Source organism: Lissotriton vulgaris, chromosome 5 (assembly GCF_964263255.1).
Source record: "Lissotriton vulgaris chromosome 5, aLisVul1.2, whole genome shotgun sequence".
NCBI lineage: Eukaryota > Metazoa > Chordata > Amphibia > Caudata > Salamandridae > Lissotriton > Lissotriton vulgaris.
Window position 1 is genome coordinate 1,566,568,249 of NC_141693.1, and position 14,068 is coordinate 1,566,582,316.

General features: G+C 40.8%; 19 non-coding genes across 19 annotated transcripts; 13 read left to right on the forward strand and 6 right to left on the reverse strand.

Annotated features, from left to right (window-relative positions):
• Nucleotides 1-6: 6 nt before the first annotated feature.
• Nucleotides 7-88, forward strand: TRNAS-GCU (transfer RNA serine (anticodon GCU)). Its single transcript has one exon. It is a non-coding gene; the product is annotated as a tRNA-Ser (tRNA).
• A 589-nt stretch (nt 89-677) lies between these two features.
• Nucleotides 678-749, forward strand: TRNAT-UGU (transfer RNA threonine (anticodon UGU)). The gene has a single exon. It is a non-coding gene; the product is annotated as a tRNA-Thr (tRNA).
• Nucleotides 750-1,919: 1,170 nt separating this feature from the next.
• On the reverse strand, nt 1,920-2,014 carry TRNAI-UAU (transfer RNA isoleucine (anticodon UAU)). The gene is made up of 2 exons: nt 1,977-2,014; nt 1,920-1,955 (listed from the first exon to the last, which is right to left on the reverse strand). It is a non-coding gene; the product is annotated as a tRNA-Ile (tRNA).
• Nucleotides 2,015-2,303: 289 nt separating this feature from the next.
• Nucleotides 2,304-2,385, forward strand: TRNAS-GCU (transfer RNA serine (anticodon GCU)). The gene has a single exon. It is a non-coding gene; the product is annotated as a tRNA-Ser (tRNA).
• A 589-nt stretch (nt 2,386-2,974) lies between these two features.
• TRNAT-UGU (transfer RNA threonine (anticodon UGU)) lies at nt 2,975-3,046 on the forward strand. The gene has a single exon. It is a non-coding gene; the product is annotated as a tRNA-Thr (tRNA).
• Nucleotides 3,047-4,202: 1,156 nt separating this feature from the next.
• On the reverse strand, nt 4,203-4,297 carry TRNAI-UAU (transfer RNA isoleucine (anticodon UAU)). The gene is made up of 2 exons: nt 4,260-4,297; nt 4,203-4,238 (listed from the first exon to the last, which is right to left on the reverse strand). It is a non-coding gene; the product is annotated as a tRNA-Ile (tRNA).
• A 289-nt stretch (nt 4,298-4,586) lies between these two features.
• Nucleotides 4,587-4,668, forward strand: TRNAS-GCU (transfer RNA serine (anticodon GCU)). Its single transcript has one exon. It is a non-coding gene; the product is annotated as a tRNA-Ser (tRNA).
• Nucleotides 4,669-5,257: 589 nt separating this feature from the next.
• Nucleotides 5,258-5,329, forward strand: TRNAT-UGU (transfer RNA threonine (anticodon UGU)). Its single transcript has one exon. It is a non-coding gene; the product is annotated as a tRNA-Thr (tRNA).
• A 1,171-nt stretch (nt 5,330-6,500) lies between these two features.
• On the reverse strand, nt 6,501-6,595 carry TRNAI-UAU (transfer RNA isoleucine (anticodon UAU)). The gene is made up of 2 exons: nt 6,558-6,595; nt 6,501-6,536 (listed from the first exon to the last, which is right to left on the reverse strand). It is a non-coding gene; the product is annotated as a tRNA-Ile (tRNA).
• A 289-nt stretch (nt 6,596-6,884) lies between these two features.
• On the forward strand, nt 6,885-6,966 carry TRNAS-GCU (transfer RNA serine (anticodon GCU)). Its single transcript has one exon. It is a non-coding gene; the product is annotated as a tRNA-Ser (tRNA).
• A 589-nt stretch (nt 6,967-7,555) lies between these two features.
• Nucleotides 7,556-7,627, forward strand: TRNAT-UGU (transfer RNA threonine (anticodon UGU)). Its single transcript has one exon. It is a non-coding gene; the product is annotated as a tRNA-Thr (tRNA).
• A 1,156-nt stretch (nt 7,628-8,783) lies between these two features.
• TRNAI-UAU (transfer RNA isoleucine (anticodon UAU)) lies at nt 8,784-8,878 on the reverse strand. Its single transcript has 2 exons — nt 8,841-8,878; nt 8,784-8,819 (listed from the first exon to the last, which is right to left on the reverse strand). It is a non-coding gene; the product is annotated as a tRNA-Ile (tRNA).
• Nucleotides 8,879-9,167: 289 nt separating this feature from the next.
• TRNAS-GCU (transfer RNA serine (anticodon GCU)) lies at nt 9,168-9,249 on the forward strand. Its single transcript has one exon. It is a non-coding gene; the product is annotated as a tRNA-Ser (tRNA).
• A 589-nt stretch (nt 9,250-9,838) lies between these two features.
• On the forward strand, nt 9,839-9,910 carry TRNAT-UGU (transfer RNA threonine (anticodon UGU)). Its single transcript has one exon. It is a non-coding gene; the product is annotated as a tRNA-Thr (tRNA).
• A 1,171-nt stretch (nt 9,911-11,081) lies between these two features.
• On the reverse strand, nt 11,082-11,176 carry TRNAI-UAU (transfer RNA isoleucine (anticodon UAU)). Its single transcript has 2 exons — nt 11,139-11,176; nt 11,082-11,117 (listed from the first exon to the last, which is right to left on the reverse strand). It is a non-coding gene; the product is annotated as a tRNA-Ile (tRNA).
• Nucleotides 11,177-11,465: 289 nt separating this feature from the next.
• TRNAS-GCU (transfer RNA serine (anticodon GCU)) lies at nt 11,466-11,547 on the forward strand. Its single transcript has one exon. It is a non-coding gene; the product is annotated as a tRNA-Ser (tRNA).
• A 589-nt stretch (nt 11,548-12,136) lies between these two features.
• TRNAT-UGU (transfer RNA threonine (anticodon UGU)) lies at nt 12,137-12,208 on the forward strand. The gene has a single exon. It is a non-coding gene; the product is annotated as a tRNA-Thr (tRNA).
• Nucleotides 12,209-13,364: 1,156 nt separating this feature from the next.
• TRNAI-UAU (transfer RNA isoleucine (anticodon UAU)) lies at nt 13,365-13,459 on the reverse strand. The gene is made up of 2 exons: nt 13,422-13,459; nt 13,365-13,400 (listed from the first exon to the last, which is right to left on the reverse strand). It is a non-coding gene; the product is annotated as a tRNA-Ile (tRNA).
• A 289-nt stretch (nt 13,460-13,748) lies between these two features.
• Nucleotides 13,749-13,830, forward strand: TRNAS-GCU (transfer RNA serine (anticodon GCU)). Its single transcript has one exon. It is a non-coding gene; the product is annotated as a tRNA-Ser (tRNA).
• Nucleotides 13,831-14,068: the final 238 nt, after the last annotated feature.

Here is a 14,068-nt window from a genome sequence, read left to right on the forward strand (position 1 = left end):
AAGGCAGACGAGGTGGCCGAGTGGTTAAGGCAATGGACTGCTAAAACATTGTGCTATGCACGCGTGGGTTCGAATCCCACCTTTGTCGGAAAGCCATCAGACACTCTTTTGAAGGTGAGCATGTCTCGTAGTACAATTACACTCTCTTTCAAGACACTGCCATAATCCACTAGAAGGGCCCAACTGACTATTCCATTATGGCATTTATGTCAAATAAAGGGAAGTATTTTGTGCTTAATTGAAATTAGATCTTTCATGAAGTGTCCAGAGGATTGCCTATTCCTCACTCCTGGCCTTCCAACCAGTTTGGATAGATAGACTGATAAGAAAGCATTTCTTACTCCTAAAGTTTCAGCCGTCTCAAGTGTATGCGTGTTTACATTTGTCTGCCCCACAGAGACAGATCACTTCTAATAAGTGAGTTCTCTATCTGTCACTGATTGCGGACATACTCAGTAGAGCTTTCAGTATGGTCATAAATGTGAATACTCTTATGTTCTCAAATCAAAATGGAGTTTTTCCTACTTTCAAGAAAAGTGTCTTAAGCATGCTCTTCGATTTGTGCACACATGTAGACATTCAAATGCAACTGCATTTCCATACAGAGTCTCAAAATCATAGATATCTTCATACCGCAGTAAGAATACATGTTGCGATTTACAAACTGCAGGCAGACCGGCCTTGTAGCTCAGTGGCAGAGCACTGGTCTTGTAAACCAGGGGTCATGAGTTCAAGCCTCATCAGGGCCTTTTTATATGTGTGTTTCTGTATGTTGTTTTCAAGTCATTCTTTCTAGGAGTCACACCTTGTCTTAAGTTTGCTTATTGACAAGCTTCCCTTTCCTGCTTTCATCTTATCAAGAAGACTTCATGAAAACCATTGAACCATAAACTATTGCCTCACCCCTTCCGATCGCCTGACGAACGCCTGACAAACGCCATTCTCACCCCGCCGGGCAAGCCCTGCCGGGCAAAGCCAAATAAGCCATGCATATTTAAAGTTCCTTTGAAAGGCAGAGCGAGGACTAGGACGTCTGTTCCGACTGAGTCTGCATCCACAGAAAGGATGAAATAAGGCTCTAGAAATTTCACCAAGGAGATATGAACTTCATCCCCCTTAAAATACTTTTTCTCCCAGATACCCTGGCTCTTAGTCAAATGAGGTTAATCTTCAAAACCCCACCCCCACTAACCATAAATATTCACCTCTCCTGCTGTCCATTCAATTGATACAAGGTATCTTGTACATGGAGAGAATGTGAGAAAAAGCAGAATTGCTTCATAGATTTGGTGACCTTGGATGGGTGGGCTGGATAAAGAAGTGAACTTGGTTTCCGGAAAGGGAGTATCATGATGGGAATGAGGAAAAGAGAACATGGACCACATTCACAGGTTAGAGAAATAAATGTAATAGGTTGAATGGTTTTGAAAAGCTAGCTTTCAGCAGGAATTGTTTTTTAAAATTGCAAAGAACTAAAAAAGTCAATGTGGGATTGAAGGCACAATCTGAGCAGAAAGCACCATAAGCTGCTATGGTGCAACTCTTATGTTGACTAGAAACTTTAATATGATGATGCTCTTCTTTTGATATTTCTTTGAGTTAAATTTTATTGTATGTAGCTGACACAGTACTGTTTGCAGCTCCTCAGTTTATGGTTATCCCGTGACAACAATGTATTCATCATATTTATTATTCTACAAAAGTATTTTTAAATGCACTGATGTGGTGTTTGCATGCTATGCAAGATGGTACATCATTGAATGTTTATAAGGAGCATCGCATAGGATATGTGATATTTGGCACCTGGAGGAGTCGGACACGCAGATCCTGAAAAGAAGTTAAGACTCTCTAGCAAGAGCCGTCTTTATTCTGAGTCTAATCTTTACTTTTAGTGAAATGGTTTATGAAAACCAATCAACTGCTCCAGGTGAGGCTCGAACTCACAACCTCGGCATGGCTCAGTGCAAGTACTGCTGTATAAGTACCGCGCGCTAACCGATTGCGCCACTGGAGCTCACTGTTTTCATTTCTCCCCATTTGAGCCATCTAGTGCTAACCAAGTAGATACTGCACTGCTCCATTATTCACTGTGCAAGATCGACTCACATGCTAGCATGTTATCATGACTATTAAAAATACAGTCCAAATGGAATAGATTTGATAATTCTGCTATATCGTGTGCTCTGTCTATTGAACACCCCATACATTTGCCATTCTGACACAGTCTAGGATAAACTTATGCTTATTTTTAATTAGCACATAGTTAGAATTTCACGAAAAATGAAATATAGGCCCCTAAGGCAGACGAGGTGGCCGAGTGGTTAAGGCAATGGACTGCTAAAACATTGTGCTATGCACGCGTGGGTTCGAATCCCACCTTTGTCGGAAAGCCATCAGACACTCTTTTGAAGGTGAGCATGTCTCGTAGTACAATTACACTCTCTTTCAAGACACTGCCATAATCCACTAGAAGGGCCCAACTGACTATTCCATTATGGCATTTATGTCAAATAAAGGGAAGTATTTTGTGCTTAATTGAAATTAGATCTTTCATGAAGTGTCCAGAGGATCGCCTATTCCTCACTCCTGGCCTTCCAAACAGTTTGGATAGATAGACTGATAAGAAAGCATTTCTTACTCCTAAAGTTTCAGCCGTCTCAAGTGTATGCGTGTTTACATTTGTCTGCCCCACAGAGACAGATCACTTCTAATAAGTGAGTTCTCTATCTGTCACTGATTGCGGACATACTCAGTAGAGCTTTCAGTATGGTCATAAATGTGAATACTCTTATGTTCTCAAATCAAAATGGAGTTTTTCCTACTTTCAAGAAAAGTGTCTTAAGCATGCTCTTCGATTTGTGCACACATGTAGACATTCAAATGCAACTGCATTTCCATACAGAGTCTCAAAATCATAGATATCTTCATACCGCAGTAAGAATACATGTTGCGATTTACAAACTGCAGGCAGACCGGCCTTGTAGCTCAGTGGCAGAGCACTGGTCTTGTAAACCAGGGGTCATGAGTTCAAGCCTCATCAGGGCCTTTTTATATGTGTGTTTCTGTATGTTGTTTTCAAGTCATTCTTTCTAGGAGTCACACCTTGTCTTAAGTTTGCTTATTGACAAGCTTCCCTTTCCTGCTTTCATCTTATCAAGAAGACTTCATGAAAACCATTGAACCATAAACTATTGCCTCACCCCTTCCGATCGCCTGACGAACGCCTGACAAACGCCATTCTCACCCCGCCGGGCAAAGCCAAATAAGCCATGCATATTTAAAGTTCCTTTGAAAGGCAGAGCGAGGACTAGGACGTCTGTTCCGACTGAGTCTGCATCCACAGAAAGGATGAAATAAGGCTCTCGAAATTTCACCAAGGAGATATGAACTTCATCCCCCTTAAAATACTTTTTCTCCCAGATACCCCGGCTCTTAGTCAAATGAGGTTAATCTTCAAAACCCCACCCCCACTAACCATAAATATTCACCTCTCCTGCTGTCCATTCAATTGATACAAGGTATCTTGTACATGGAGAGAATGTGAGAAAAAGCAGAATTGCTTCATAGATTTGGTGACCTTGGATGGGTGGGCTGGATAAAGAAGTGAACTTGGTTTCCGGAAAGGGAGTATCATGATGGGAATGAGGAAAAGAGAACATGGACCACATTCACAGGTTAGAGAAATACATGTAATAGGTTGAATGGTTTTGAAAAGCTAGCTTTGAGCAGGAATTGTTTTTTAAAATTGCAAAGAACTAAAAAAGTCAATGTGGGATTGGAGGCACAATCTGAGCAGAAAGCACCATAAGCTGCTATGGTGCAACTCTTATGTTGACTAGAAACTTTAATATGATGATGCTCTTCTTTTGATATTTCTTTGAGTTACATTTTATTGTATGTAGCTGACACAGTACTGTTTGCAGCTCCTCAGTTTATGGTTATCCTGTGACAACAATGTATTCATCATATTTATTATTCTACAAAAGTATTTTTAAATGCACTGATGTGGTGTTTGCATGCTATGCAAGATAGTACATCATTGAATGTTTATAAGGAGCATCGCATAGGATATGTGATATTTGGCACCTGGAGGAGTCGGACACGCAGATCCTGAAAAGAAGTTAAGACTCTCTAGCAAGAGCCGTCTTTATTCTGAGTCTAATCTTTACTTTTAGTGAAATGGTTTATGAAAACCAATCAACTGCTCCAGGTGAGGCTCGAACTCACAACCTTGGCATGGCTCAGTGCAAGTACTGCTGTATAAGTACCGCGCGCTAACCGATTGCGCCACTGGAGCTTACTGTTTTAATTTCTTCCCATTTGAGCCATCTAGTGCTAACCAAGTAGATACTGCACTGCTCCATTATTCACTGTGCAAGATCGACTCACATGCTAGCATGTTATCATGACTATTAAAAATACAGTCCAAATGGAATAGATTTGATAATTCTGCTATATCGTGTGCTCTGTCTATTGAACACCCCATACATTTGCCATTCTGACACAGTCTAGGATAAACTTATGCTTATTTTTAATTAGCACATAGTTAGAATTTCACCAAAAATGAAATATAAGCCCCTAAGGCAGACGAGGTGGCCGAGTGGTTGAGGCGATGGACTGCTAATCCATTGTGCTCTGCACGCGTGGGTTCGAATCCCACCTTCGTCGGAAAGCCATCAGACACTCTTTTGAAGGTGAGCATGTCTCGTAGTACAATTACACTCTCTTTCAAGACACTGCCATAATCCACTAGAAGGGCCCAACTGACTATTCCATTATGGCATTTATGTCAAATAAAGGGAAGTATTTTGTGCTTAATTGAAATTAGATCTTTCATGAAGTGTCCAGAGGATTGCCTATTCCTCACTCCTGGCCCTCCAACCAGTTTGGATAGATAGACTGATAAGAAAGCATTTCTTACTCCTAAAGTTTCAGCCGTCTCAAGTGTATGCGTGTTTACATTTGTCTGCCCCACAGAGACAGATCACTTCTAATAAGTGAGTTCTCTATCTGTCACTGATTGCGGACATACTCAGTAGAGCTTTCAGTATGTTCATAAATGTGAATACTCTTATGTTCTCAAATCAAAATGGAGTTTTTCCTACTTTCAAGAAAAGTGTCTTAAGCATGCTCTTCGATTTGTGCACACATGTAGACATTCAAATGCAACTGCATTTCCATACAGAGTCTCAAAATCATAGATATCTTCATACCGCAGTAAGAATACATGTTGTGATTTACAAACTGCAGGCAGACCGGCCTTGTAGCTCAGTGGCAGAGCACTGGTCTTGTAAACCAGGGGTCATGAGTTCAAGCCTCATCAGGGCCTTTTTTATATGTGTGTTTCTGTATGTTGTTTTCAAGTCATTCTTTCTAGGAGTCACACCTTGTCTTAAGTTTGCTTATTGACAAGCTTCCCTTTCCTGCTTTCATCTTATCAAGAAGACTTCATGAAAACCATTGAACCATAAACTATTGCCTCACCCCTTCCGATCGCCTGACGAACGCCTGACAAACGCCATTCTCACCCCGCCGGGCAAGCCCTGCCGGGCAAAGCCAAATAAGCCATGCATATTTAAAGTTCCTTTGAAAGGCAGAGCGAGGACTAGGACGTCTGTTCCGACTGAGTCTGCATCCACAGAAAGGATGAAATAAGGCTCTAGAAATTTCACCAAGGAGATATGAACTTCATCCCCCTTAAAATACTTTTTCTCCCAGATACCCCGGCTCTTAGTCAAATGAGGTTAATCTTCAAAACCCCACCCCCACTAACCATAAATATTCACCTCTCCTGCTGTCCATTCAATTGATACAAGGTATCTTGTACATGGAGAGAATGTGAGAAAAAGCAGAATTGCTTCATAGATTTGGTGACCTTGGATGGGTGGGCTGGATAAAGAAGTGAACTTGGTTTCCGGAAAGGGAGTATCATGATGGGAATGAGGAAAAGAGAACATGGACCACATTCACAGGTTAGAGAAATAAATGTAATAGGTTGAATGGTTTTGAAAAGCTAGCTTTCAGCAGGAATTGTTTTTTAAAATTGCAAAGAACTAAAAAAGTCAATGTGGGATTGAAGGCACAATCTGAGCAGAAAGCACCATAAGCTGCTATGGTGCAACTCTTATGTTGACTAGAAACTTTAATATGATGATGCTCTTCTTTTGATATTTCTTTGAGTTAAATTTTATTGTATGTAGCTGACACAGTACTGTTTGCAGCTCCTCAGTTTATGGTTATCCCGTGACAACAATGTATTCATCATATTTATTATTCTACAAAAGTATTTTTAAATGCACTGATGTGGTGTTTGCATGCTATGCAAGATGGTACATCATTGAATGTTTATAAGGAGCATCGCATAGGATATGTGATATTTGGCACCTGGAGGAGTCGGACACGCAGATCCTGAAAAGAAGTTAAGACTCTCTAGCAAGAGCCGTCTTTATTCTGAGTCTAATCTTTACTTTTAGTGAAATGGTTTATGAAAACCAATCAACTGCTCCAGGTGAGGCTCGAACTCACAACCTCGGCATGGCTCAGTGCAAGTACTGCTGTATAAGTACCGCGCGCTAACCGATTGCGCCACTGGAGCTTACTGTTTTCATTTCTCCCCATTTGAGCCATCTAGTGCTAACCAAGTAGATACTGCACTGCTCCATTATTCACTGTGCAAGATCGACTCACATGCTAGCATGTTATCATGACTATTAAAAATACAGTCCAAATGGAATAGATTTGATAATTCTGCTATATCGTGTGCTCTGTCTATTGAACACCCCATACATTTGCCATTCTGACACAGTCTAGGATAAACTTATGCTTATTTTTAATTAGCACATAGTTAGAATTTCACGAAAAATGAAATATAGGCCCCTAAGGCAGACGAGGTGGCCGAGTGGTTAAGGCAATGGACTGCTAAAACATTGTGCTATGCACGCGTGGGTTCGAATCCCACCTTTGTCGGAAAGCCATCAGACACTCTTTTGAAGGTGAGCATGTCTCGTAGTACAATTACACTCTCTTTCAAGACACTGCCATAATCCACTAGAAGGGCCCAACTGACTATTCCATTATGGCATTTATGTCAAATAAAGGGAAGTATTTTGTGCTTAATTGAAATTAGATCTTTCATGAAGTGTCCAGAGGATCGCCTATTCCTCACTCCTGGCCTTCCAACCAGTTTGGATAGATAGACTGATAAGAAAGCATTTCTTACTCCTAAAGTTTCAGCCGTCTCAAGTGTATGCGTGTTTACATTTGTCTGCCCCACAGAGACAGATCACTTCTAATAAGTGAGTTCTCTATCTGTCACTGATTGCGGACATACTCAGTAGAGCTTTCAGTATGGTCATAAATGTGAATACTCTTATGTTCTCAAATCAAAATGGAGTTTTTCCTACTTTCAAGAAAAGTGTCTTAAGCATGCTCTTCGATTTGTGCACACATGTAGACATTCAAATGCAACTGCATTTCCATACAGAGTCTCAAAATCATAGATATCTTCATACCGCAGTAAGAATACATGTTGCGATTTACAAACTGCAGGCAGACCGGCCTTGTAGCTCAGTGGCAGAGCACTGGTCTTGTAAACCAGGGGTCATGAGTTCAAGCCTCATCAGGGCCTTTTTATATGTGTGTTTCTGTATGTTGTTTTCAAGTCATTCTTTCTAGGAGTCACACCTTGTCTTAAGTTTGCTTATTGACAAGCTTCCCTTTCCTGCTTTCATCTTATCAAGAAGACTTCATGAAAACCATTGAACCATAAACTATTGCCTCACCCCTTCCGATCGCCTGACGAACGCCTGACAAACGCCATTCTCACCCCGCCGGGCAAAGCCAAATAAGCCATGCATATTTAAAGTTCCTTTGAAAGGCAGAGCGAGGACTAGGACGTCTGTTCCGACTGAGTCTGCATCCACAGAAAGGATGAAATAAGGCTCTCGAAATTTCACCAAGGAGATATGAACTTCATCCCCCTTAAAATACTTTTTCTCCCAGATACCCCGGCTCTTAGTCAAATGAGGTTAATCTTCAAAACCCCACCCCCACTAACCATAAATATTCACCTCTCCTGCTGTCCATTCAATTGATACAAGGTATCTTGTACATGGAGAGAATGTGAGAAAAAGCAGAATTGCTTCATAGATTTGGTGACCTTGGATGGGTGGGCTGGATAAAGAAGTGAACTTGGTTTCCGGAAAGGGAGTATCATGATGGGAATGAGGAAAAGAGAACATGGACCACATTCACAGGTTAGAGAAATACATGTAATAGGTTGAATGGTTTTGAAAAGCTAGCTTTGAGCAGGAATTGTTTTTTAAAATTGCAAAGAACTAAAAAAGTCAATGTGGGATTGGAGGCACAATCTGAGCAGAAAGCACCATAAGCTGCTATGGTGCAACTCTTATGTTGACTAGAAACTTTAATATGATGATGCTCTTCTTTTGATATTTCTTTGAGTTACATTTTATTGTATGTAGCTGACACAGTACTGTTTGCAGCTCCTCAGTTTATGGTTATCCTGTGACAACAATGTATTCATCATATTTATTATTCTACAAAAGTATTTTTAAATGCACTGATGTGGTGTTTGCATGCTATGCAAGATAGTACATCATTGAATGTTTATAAGGAGCATCGCATAGGATATGTGATATTTGGCACCTGGAGGAGTCGGACACGCAGATCCTGAAAAGAAGTTAAGACTCTCTAGCAAGAGCCGTCTTTATTCTGAGTCTAATCTTTACTTTTAGTGAAATGTTTTATGAAAACCAATCAACTGCTCCAGGTGAGGCTCGAACTCACAACCTCGGCATGGCTCAGTGCAAGTACTGCTGTATAAGTACCGCGCGCTAACCGATTGCGCCACTGGAGCTTACTGTTTTAATTTCTTCCCATTTGAGCCATCTAGTGCTAACCAAGTAGATACTGCACTGCTCCATTATTCACTGTGCAAGATCGACTCACATGCTAGCATGTTATCATGACTATTAAAAATACAGTCCAAATGGAATAGATTTGATAATTCTGCTATATCGTGTGCTCTGTCTATTGAACACCCCATACATTTGCCATTCTGACACAGTCTAGGATAAACTTATGCTTATTTTTAATTAGCACATAGTTAGAATTTCACCAAAAATGAAATATAAGCCCCTAAGGCAGACGCGGTGGCCGAGTGGTTGAGGCGATGGACTGCTAATCCATTGTGCTCTGCACGCGTGGGTTCGAATCCCACCTTCGTCGGAAAGCCATCAGACACTCTTTTGAAGGTGAGCATGTCTCGTAGTACAATTACACTCTCTTTCAAGACACTGCCATAATCCACTAGAAGGGCCCAACTGACTATTCCATTATGGCATTTATGTCAAATAAAGGGAAGTATTTTGTGCTTAATTGAAATTAGATCTTTCATGAAGTGTCCAGAGGATTGCCTATTCCTCACTCCTGGCCTTCCAACCAGTTTGGATAGATAGACTGATAAGAAAGCATTTCTTACTCCTAAAGTTTCAGCCGTCTCAAGTGTATGCGTGTTTACATTTGTCTGCCCCACAGAGACAGATCACTTCTAATAAGTGAGTTCTCTATCTGTCACTGATTGCGGACATACTCAGTAGAGCTTTCAGTATGTTCATAAATGTGAATACTCTTATGTTCTCAAATCAAAATGGAGTTTTTCCTACTTTCAAGAAAAGTGTCTTAAGCATGCTCTTCGATTTGTGCACACATGTAGACATTCAAATGCAACTGCATTTCCATACAGAGTCTCAAAATCATAGATATCTTCATACCGCAGTAAGAATACATGTTGTGATTTACAAACTGCAGGCAGACCGGCCTTGTAGCTCAGTGGCAGAGCACTGGTCTTGTAAACCAGGGGTCATGAGTTCAAGCCTCATCAGGGCCTTTTTTATATGTGTGTTTCTGTATGTTGTTTTCAAGTCATTCTTTCTAGGAGTCACACCTTGTCTTAAGTTTGCTTATTGACAAGCTTCCCTTTCCTGCTTTCATCTTATCAAGAAGACTTCATGAAAACCATTGAACCATAAACTATTGCCTCACCCCTTCCGATCGCCTGACGAACGCCTGACAAACGCCATTCTCACCCCGCCGGGCAAGCCCTGCCGGGCAAAGCCAAATAAGCCATGCATATTTAAAGTTCCTTTGAAAGGCAGAGCGAGGACTAGGACGTCTGTTCCGACTGAGTCTGCATCCACAGAAAGGATGAAATAAGGCTCTAGAAATTTCACCAAGGAGATATGAACTTCATCCCCCTTAAAATACTTTTTCTCCCAGATACCCCGGCTCTTAGTCAAATGAGGTTAATCTTCAAAACCCCACCCCCACTAACCATAAATATTCACCTCTCCTGCTGTCCATTCAATTGATACAAGGTATCTTGTACATGGAGAGAATGTGAGAAAAAGCAGAATTGCTTCATAGATTTGGTGACCTTGGATGGGTGGGCTGGATAAAGAAGTGAACTTGGTTTCCGGAAAGGGAGTATCATGATGGGAATGAGGAAAAGAGAACATGGACCACATTCACAGGTTAGAGAAATAAATGTAATAGGTTGAATGGTTTTGAAAAGCTAGCTTTGAGCAGGAATTGTTTTTTAAAATTGCAAAGAACTAAAAAAGTCAATGTGGGATTGGAGGCACAATCTGAGCAGAAAGCACCATAAGCTGCTATGGTGCAACTCTTATGTTGACTAGAAACTTTAATATGATGATGCTCTTCTTTTGATATTTCTTTGAGTTAAATTTTATTGTATGTAGCTGACACAGTACTGTTTGCAGCTCCTCAGTTTATGGTTATCCCGTGACAACAATGTATTCATCATATTTATTATTCTACAAAAGTATTTTTAAATGCACTGATGTGGTGTTTGCATGCTATGCAAGATGGTACATCATTGAATGTTTATAAGGAGCATCGCATAGGATATGTGATATTTGGCACCTGGAGGAGTCGGACACGCAGATCCTGAAAAGAAGTTAAGACTCTCTAGCAAGAGCCGTCTTTATTCTGAGTCTAATCTTTACTTTTAGTGAAATGGTTTATGAAAACCAATCAACTGCTCCAGGTGAGGCTCGAACTCACAACCTCGGCATGGCTCAGTGCAAGTACTGCTGTATAAGTACCGCGCGCTAACCGATTGCGCCACTGGAGCTTACTGTTTTCATTTCTCCCCATTTGAGCCATCTAGTGCTAACCAAGTAGATACTGCACTGCTCCATTATTCACTGTGCAAGATCGACTCACATGCTAGCATGTTATCATGACTATTAAAAATACAGTCCAAATGGAATAGATTTGATAATTCTGCTATATCGTGTGCTCTGTCTATTGAACACCCCATACATTTGCCATTCTGACACAGTCTAGGATAAACTTATGCTTATTTTTAATTAGCACATAGTTAGAATTTCACGAAAAATGAAATATAGGCCCCTAAGGCAGACGAGGTGGCCGAGTGGTTAAGGCAATGGACTGCTAAAACATTGTGCTATGCACGCGTGGGTTCGAATCCCACCTTTGTCGGAAAGCCATCAGACACTCTTTTGAAGGTGAGCATGTCTCGTAGTACAATTACACTCTCTTTCAAGACACTGCCATAATCCACTAGAAGGGCCCAACTGACTATTCCATTATGGCATTTATGTCAAATAAAGGGAAGTATTTTGTGCTTAATTGAAATTAGATCTTTCATGAAGTGTCCAGAGGATCGCCTATTCCTCACTCCTGGCCTTCCAACCAGTTTGGATAGATAGACTGATAAGAAAGCATTTCTTACTCCTAAAGTTTCAGCCGTCTCAAGTGTATGCGTGTTTACATTTGTCTGCCCCACAGAGACAGATCACTTCTAATAAGTGAGTTCTCTATCTGTCACTGATTGCGGACATACTCAGTAGAGCTTTCAGTATGGTCATAAATGTGAATACTCTTATGTTCTCAAATCAAAATGGAGTTTTTCCTACTTTCAAGAAAAGTGTCTTAAGCATGCTCTTCGATTTGTGCACACATGTAGACATTCAAATGCAACTGCATTTCCATACAGAGTCTCAAAATCATAGATATCTTCATACCGCAGTAAGAATACATGTTGCGATTTACAAACTGCAGGCAGACCGGCCTTGTAGCTCAGTGGCAGAGCACTGGTCTTGTAAACCAGGGGTCATGAGTTCAAGCCTCATCAGGGCCTTTTTATATGTGTGTTTCTGTATGTTGTTTTCAAGTCATTCTTTCTAGGAGTCACACCTTGTCTTAAGTTTGCTTATTGACAAGCTTCCCTTTCCTGCTTTCATCTTATCAAGAAGACTTCATGAAAACCATTGAACCATAAACTATTGCCTCACCCCTTCCGATCGCCTGACGAACGCCTGACAAACGCCATTCTCACCCCGCCGGGCAAAGCCAAATAAGCCATGCATATTTAAAGTTCCTTTGAAAGGCAGAGCGAGGACTAGGACGTCTGTTCCGACTGAGTCTGCATCCACAGAAAGGATGAAATAAGGCTCTCGAAATTTCACCAAGGAGATATGAACTTCATCCCCCTTAAAATACTTTTTCTCCCAGATACCCCGGCTCTTAGTCAAATGAGGTTAATCTTCAAAACCCCACCCCCACTAACCATAAATATTCACCTCTCCTGCTGTCCATTCAATTGATACAAGGTATCTTGTACATGGAGAGAATGTGAGAAAAAGCAGAATTGCTTCATAGATTTGGTGACCTTGGATGGGTGGGCTGGATAAAGAAGTGAACTTGGTTTCCGGAAAGGGAGTATCATGATGGGAATGAGGAAAAGAGAACATGGACCACATTCACAGGTTAGAGAAATACATGTAATAGGTTGAATGGTTTTGAAAAGCTAGCTTTGAGCAGGAATTGTTTTTTAAAATTGCAAAGAACTAAAAAAGTCAATGTGGGATTGGAGGCACAATCTGAGCAGAAAGCACCATAAGCTGCTATGGTGCAACTCTTATGTTGACTAGAAACTTTAATATGATGATGCTCTTCTTTTGATATTTCTTTGAGTTACATTTTATTGTATGTAGCTGACACAGTACTGTTTGCAGCTCCTCAGTTTATGGTTATCCTGTGACAACAATGTATTCATCATATTTATTATTCTACAAAAGTATTTTTAAATGCACTGATGTGGTGTTTGCATGCTATGCAAGATAGTACATCATTGAATGTTTATAAGGAGCATCGCATAGGATATGTGATATTTGGCACCTGGAGGAGTCGGACACGCAGATCCTGAAAAGAAGTTAAGACTCTCTAGCAAGAGCCGTCTTTATTCTGAGTCTAATCTTTACTTTTAGTGAAATGGTTTATGAAAACCAATCAACTGCTCCAGGTGAGGCTCGAACTCACAACCTCGGCATGGCTCAGTGCAAGTACTGCTGTATAAGTACCGCGCGCTAACCGATTGCGCCACTGGAGCTTACTGTTTTAATTTCTTCCCATTTGAGCCATCTAGTGCTAACCAAGTAGATACTGCACTGCTTCATTATTCACTGTGCAAGATCGACTCACATGCTAGCATGTTATCATGACTATTAAAAATACAGTCCAAATGGAATAGATTTGATAATTCTGCTATATCGTGTGCTCTGTCTATTGAACACCCCATACATTTGCCATTCTGACACAGTCTAGGATAAACTTATGCTTATTTTTAATTAGCACATAGTTAGAATTTCACCAAAAATGAAATATAAGCCCCTAAGGCAGACGAGGTGGCCGAGTGGTTGAGGCGATGGACTGCTAATCCATTGTGCTCTGCACGCGTGGGTTCGAATCCCACCTTCGTCGGAAAGCCATCAGACACTCTTTTGAAGGTGAGCATGTCTCGTAGTACAATTACACTCTCTTTCAAGACACTGCCATAATCCACTAGAAGGGCCCAACTGACTATTCCATTATGGCATTTATGTCAAATAAAGGGAAGTATTTTGTGCTTAATTGAAATTAGATCTTTCATGAAGTGTCCAGAGGATTGCCTATTCCTCACTCCTGGCCTTCCAACCAGTTTGGATAGATAGACTGATAA